This window comes from Bison bison, unplaced genomic scaffold (assembly GCF_000754665.1).
Source record: "Bison bison bison isolate TAMUID 2011002044 unplaced genomic scaffold, Bison_UMD1.0 scf7180017864263, whole genome shotgun sequence".
Classification (NCBI taxonomy): Eukaryota; Metazoa; Chordata; class Mammalia; order Artiodactyla; family Bovidae; genus Bison; species Bison bison.
The window spans coordinates 1,560,054-1,567,009 of record NW_011494835.1 but is presented as its reverse complement, the minus strand read 5'-3'; the positions used below and the strand labels follow the sequence as shown (position 1 = coordinate 1,567,009).

The 6,956-nt window shown below is 36.0% G+C and overlaps 1 protein-coding gene across 2 annotated transcripts in view; it reads left to right on the top strand.

The window, feature by feature from the left end:
- The window catches only part of GSTCD (glutathione S-transferase, C-terminal domain containing), a 151,496-nt gene that overhangs the window by 15,368 nt on the left and 129,172 nt on the right, over positions 1–6,956 (top strand). The window lies entirely within an intron of this gene.

Genomic DNA, 6,956 nt, shown 5'->3' with positions numbered 1-6,956 from the left:
ACATTTCATTATGGTAGACATTGTTAAATCAGAAATGTTGTGCCCACATCTCTCTGTTATGGAACAGAACAGTCAGTCCTATTCAGTACTGTGGAAGATTATAAATGGAAAGTTTCCATGTTTAGTTCAGGTGTGTGTGTATATATATATATATGCATGCATGCTAAGTCTCCTCAGTTGTGTCCAACTGTTTGCAACCCCATGGATTGTAGCCCTCCTGGTTCCTCTGTCCTTGGGATTCTCCAGGCAAGAATACTGCAGTGGGTTGCCATGCCCTCCTCCAGGTAATCTCCCAAACCGGGAATTGAACGTATGTCTCTTAAGTCTTCTGCATAGGCAGGCAGGTTCTTTACCACTAACTCGGATATTTTTTTTTTTCCTCCCCTGTCTGTGGGAGGCACAAAGAACAAGGTATAAACAGTATCAAGTGAACCTGAAAAGCTAGAGCTCTTTGTAGCTTTCTTATTGGTTTTCCAGAACTGCATTTTTCCCACTTTGAAGCATTTCACCCTTTCCTTTACTAAGGAATCAGATAATCAGATTTTATTTATTATATATCACCAATACTTCAGGTACGTTTACTGACAATGGAGAAAATATTTCTAATGAACAGCTATGTATTTGAACATCTATGTATTTGGAGACCAGTGCTTCACTAATAAGTTAGGTGGCATCAATCAGTTGGTGTTTTATTAAAGAACATTTCTCTCTTCTTTAAAATGGGAGCAAAACAAGATTAGAAACCAAAATAACTTCAGAATTAAAGGATGTAAAAACAAGAGATTTAGGAATTGTTTGGATGTTGATTAGTATTGTAAATGTCACGTGTATTCCTACTGTCCTTGGAGCTGGAGCTGGATGGGGAGACAAACATAGATTTTTTTTTTTTCCTAGTCAAATCATTTCTAAATTCTCTTGTCACCATTATTACCAACTTTAGTCATTAAAGCAGTCATTTGGTACATATTATAAAATACTGTTGATATTCATGGCTTCTTGGTCTTCTTGGATAACTCTTTGTTTCTAATTTCTTAAAAATTGATTCTTAAGTGGTACAACCATTAATTTATTCACTTGAGAAATTTACTTGAAAGCCTACTGTGTATGTCATGCTCTGTTGTACATGCTAGGAATACAGTGATGAACAAGACAGAAAGAGTCCCAGCCCTTATGGAGTTAATATTCTAGTAGAAATAGCAGAATAGGAAAGATAGAAACGAACACATAGACAAACAAATAATATACATTTAAATAATGGTGAGTACTACAAAGGAAATAAAACAGGTTGATAGAGAAGACTTGAGTATTTGCTTTCAAATGTAACAAGACATAAAAAATTGGATTCACCTGCATAAAGATGATTTTTAGATCATTATCCAGACATCCATCTTTTACATTTCAGTTCAGTCAGTTCAGTCGCTGAGTAGTGTCCGACTCTTTGCGACCCCATGAATCGCAGCACGCCAGGCCTCCCTGTCCATCACCAACTCCTGGAGTTCACTCAGACTCACGTCCATCGAGTCAGTGATGCCATCCAGCCATTTGATTTTAGCTTAATTTAATACTGTTTACCTGATTAGGATCAACTGAGGTGAAGGTGTTCATAATTGAGAGGATTTTTTTCCCCCTTCAATCAGGTTGGACATCAGCCTGACCACTGCTGTGTAAATCTACGTAATACAACTAAGGAACTCTGTCTCAGTTTAAAATAGTGGAAAACTTGTACACTCAGCCTTTTCTATTACATGTATTCTGTGATTAAATTCTTCTCTTTTGACATTTATATGTAAACTAATTCTCTAAATATTTTCCTTTGTTTGTTTGTATTTTTCCTGGATCATCACATTTTCTTTCAGGAATTAATCTTTCTTTGCCAAAGCTTTGATGTTATTTTTGTTATATTTATTTTCCTCTTATAAGTCATCTTGGGTTATGAAGCAGCCGTTGTAGTTCAGATGGCGGCAATGATGCCAAGCCTTTATACTTGTAGTAACTCACATCGAGGTGATGAAGTAGCAGTCCAAACGATCAGAATCAGGATCAAGATCATGATCAGGAATGAAGGTCAAGTTACTAGGTTTGGATCAGAATCAGAGAACTGCATCTAGGGCCAAAATATTTAGCCATAGAAATGAGATCAAGAATACAAAAGAGCAGTCAATTTTGCTGATTCAAGGTTTGGTATACCGGAGGTCAAAATTAGAAGAGTTAGGGAAAATACCCAGTTTTGCTAAACAAAATGATGGCTTCCTGGTAGCTCAGACAGTAAGGAATCTGCCTGCAATGCAGGAGACCGGGATTTGATCCCTGGGTTGAGAAGATTCCCTGGAGAAGAGAATGGCAACCCACTCCAGTATTCTTGCCTGGAAAATTCCATGGACAGAGGAATCTGGTGGGCTACAACCCATGGGACAGCAAAGAGTTGGACACAACTGAGCAAGCAAGCAAGGGAAAATACCCAATTTTGCTAAACAGAATAAAGCCAAATATGCAAAACAATAGCTAGGAGAGGCTGCAGTGTTACATCTAAACCTCAGCTCCAAGCTCCTTTTCCTCTTCATAGGATATTAGCTGGCAAAGGTAACCCCTGATAGCCCAACACTGCTTCCTGGAAGGTGCTTGATAAAATCCTTTCATCTGGAAAGTTTCAGGAATGGATTTAAAAAGAATAAATTAAAATGCATACTACTTATGATTTCCCCTTCCCTTTAATTGTTAGAATCTTCTGGTATACAGAAGAGCAAGCAGATGGGAAAATTGACAATGAATAGCCATACTTAAGGTAAAATCTTGCTGATACCAGATAATCTTCAGATACCAGAAAATTTTATAGTTATTTTTAAGTTACTGTTGCTAAACAGGGACACTTTGATCGAACTGTTTAAAAGATTGTTCTACTCCTGGAATATAAACAAATTGCCACTTTATGAAATATTTTTGTAACCTGCATATGTATGATTTAACATACTACATTTTAACTTCTAATGCTTTGAATTTAGCTTTTAGAAGTATGACATTTGTTACAAAAGTAAAAACATTGTATAAATTGATTTTTCAGCAAAAATGCCTATGTTAAATACCTCTTTCATTGTTCTCATTGGCATAAAATTGAGAATAAAATGGGAATCTGGCTATTGGCTGACATATTGCAAAAATTATGAATGCTCTAGTTAATTTATATTTTCTATATCCTATCCTATGTCTTAGGTCCTTAAGAATTTTCAGTTTTAACTCACCAGTTCTAGACTGTTAGAAAAGCACTAAATTGGGATTTTATTTCCACTTAGTTTACTATTTTTTACACTGCTTACGCTGCTCACCTAAACATTTGTTAGTTATGACATGCTTTTGAAAGAGTAGACGTGACTAAGGAAATGACATGAAAGAATTTCAACATACTCTAATAAGTTATGGAAAGTAATACAGAGATCTTTTGGATAGGTATAATATCTTCTCTTTTTATTCATGCAAGTTTTTTCTGCCCCTAATTGTAATTAACTGCAAAGCCACTCCTGGTGGCTTAGATGGTAAAGAGTCTGCCTGCAATATAGGAGACCCAGGTTCAATCCCTGGGTTGGGAAGATTCCCTGGAGAAGGGAATGGCTACCCATTCCAGTATTCTTGCCTGGGGAATTCTATGGACAGAGGAGCTTGGTGGGCTACAGTCCATGGGTTGGCAGAGAGTTGGATACGACTGAGCAACTAACTCTTTCATAAAGCCACTAGGATTTGATTTTGTGCTCTTCGTAGCAGTTGTTGTGTTTTTTTTTTTAACCATTATTTAAAAAATGAATTCTCTAGTTTTCTTGTCCTTAAGTAACTTGATTAAAATTTATAATGATTTTGATCTTATCAGCCAGGTAACATTTTTAAAAAATCATTTCTTGGGGACAAATTTAATTCTTGTTTCACACATTTTTCATTAGCTTCTTCCTTAAATACATTTTCTCAAGTGTAATTAACAAATGTGGTGCAGTACCTCCTGAGCTGTCTGGATAATAGCAGAGCAGCCTGGCATGTTGATTAACTGGAATGACCTGTCATGTAGAGTAAAAGTCCTCAGTTTTTTTAAACATAAATTATTGGTGCTTAATTACAATTTATTTCAAAAAGAGGGAAAGATGTCATATGCCTCTAACAAATAAGAATAAATCACTACCAAGGGAAGTAAAGAAAAGTGAGGAAATGAGAACATTTCTTATTTGATTAATTTATCATAGTTTAAAGCTCAATTCCCTTAGCTCATAATCTGTTTTCAGGCAACTAAGTATTTTGTTGAGAGTTAGAAAGTTTTTTACTCCCAGAGTACCATTTAGACAGTATTTTTCAAACTTTTTTAGTTTCCATAGTAAATGATGCATTTTACAAGATGATTGAGCATACAAGTATACATCTTTACATTATACATATAAATACAAAATAATCTGCCTTACTACTTGCTATTTACCCTGTTATTTTCTATTTTATTTCATTTAAAAAAAAACAGCTATATTGATTTTATTTTTTAATATAAATTTATTTATTTTAATTGGAGGCTAGTTACTTTACAATATTGTATTGGTTTTGCCATACATCAACATGAATCCACCACAGATGTACATGTGTTTCCCATTCTGAACCCCCCTCCCACCTCCCTCCCTGTACCATCCCTCTGGGTCGTCCCAGTGCACCAGCCCCAAGCAACCTGTATCATGCATCGAACCTGGACTGGTGATCAGTTTCATATATGATATTATACATGTTTCAATGCCATTCTCCCAAATCATCCCACCCTCTCCCTCTCCCACAGAGTCCAAAAGACTGTTCTATACATCTGTGTCTCTTTTGCTGTCTCGCATACAGGGTTATCGTTACCATCTTTCTGAATTCCATATATATGTTAGTATACTGTATGGGTGTTTTTCTTTCTGGCTGACTTCACTCTGTATAATCGGCTCCAGTTTCATCCACCTCATTAGAACTGATTCAAATGAATTCTTTTTAATGGCTGAGTAATACTGCATTATGTATATGTACCACAGCTTTCTTATCCATTCGTCTGCTGATGGGCATCTAGGTTGCTTCCATGTCCTGGCTATTATAAACAGTGCTGCGATGAACATTGGGGTACACGTGTCTCTTTCAATTCTGGTTTCCTTGGTGTGTATGCCCAGCAGTGGGATTGCTGGATCATAAGGCAGTTCTAATTTCCAGTTTTTTAAGGAATCTCCACACTGTTCTCCATAGTGGCTATACTAGTTTGCATTCCCACCAACAGTGTAAGACGGTTCCCTTTTCTCCACACCCTCTCTAGCATTTATTGCTTGTAGACTTTTGGATTGCAACCGTTCTGACTGGCATGAAATGGTACCTCATAGTGGTTTTGATTTGCATTTCTCTGATAATGAGTGATGTGGAGCATCTTTTCATGTGTTTGTTAGCCATCTGTATGTCTTCTTTGGAGAAATGTCTATTTAATTCTTTGGCCCATTTTTTGATTGGGGCATTTATTTTTCTGAAATTGAGCTGTAGGAGTTGCTTGTATATTTTTGAGATTAGTTGTTTGTCAGTTGCTGCATTTGCTATTATTTTCTCCCATTCTGAAGGCTGTCTTTTCACTTGCTTATAGTTTCCTTTGTTGTGCAAAAGCTTTTAAGTTTAATTAGGTCCCATTTGTTTATTTTTGCTTTTATTTCCAGTATTCTGGGAGGTGGGTCATAGAGGATCCTGCTGTGATTTATGTCAGAGAGTGTTTTGCCTGTGTTCTCCTCTAGGAGTTTTATAGTTTCTGGTCTTACATTTAGATCTTTAATCCATTTTGAGTTTATTTTTGTGCATGGTGTTAGAAAATGTTGTAGTTTCATTCTTTTACAAGTGGTTGACCAGTTTTCCCAACAAGCACCACTTGTTAAAAAGATTGTCTTTAATCCATTGTATATTCTTGCCTCCTTTGTCAAAGATAAGGTGTCCATATGTGCGTGGATTTATCTCTGGGCTTTCTATTTTGTTCCATTGGTCTATAGTTCTGTCTTTGTGCCAGTACCATACTGTCTTGATGACTGTGGCTTTGTAGTAGAGCCTGAAGTCAGGTAGGTTGATTCCTCCAGTTCCATTCTTCTTTCTCAAGATTGCTTTGGCTGTTTGAGGTTTTTTGTATTTCCATAGAAATTGTGAAATTATTTGTTCTAGCTCTGTGAAAAATACTGTTGATAGCTTGATAGGGATTGCGTTGAATCCATAGATTGCTTTGGGTAGTATACTCATTTTCACTGTATTGATTCTTCCGATCCATGAACATGGTATATTTCTCCATCTGTTAGTGTCCTCTTTGATTTCTTTCACCAGTGTTTTATAGTTTTCTATATATAGGTCTTTAGTTTCTTTAGGTAGATATATTCCTAAGTATTTTATTCTTTCCTTTGCAATAGTGAATGGAATTGTTTCCTTAATTTCTCTTTCTATTTTCTCATTATTAGTGTATAGGAATGCAAGGATTTCTGTGTGTTGATTTTATGTCCTGCAACTTTACTATATTCACTGATTAGCTCTAGTAATTTTCCGGTGGAGTCTTTAGGGTTTTCTATGTAGAGGATCATGTCATCTGCAAACAGTGAGAGTTTTACTTCTTCTTTTCCAATTTGGATTCCTTTTATTTCTTTTTCTGCTCTGATTGCTGTGGCCAAAACTTCCAAAACTATGTTGAATAGTAATGGTGAAAGTGGGCACCCTTGTCTTGTTCCTGACTTTAGGGGAAATGCTTTCAATTTTTCACCATTGAGGATAATGTTTGCTGTGGGTTTGTCATATATAGCTTTTATTATGTTGAGGTATGTTCCTTCTATTCCTGCTTTCTGGAGAGTTTTTATCATAAATGGATGTTGAGTTTTGTCAAAGGCTTTCTCTGCATCTATTGAGATAATCATATGGCTTTTATTTTTCAATTTGTTAATGTGGTGTATTACATTGATTGATTTGTG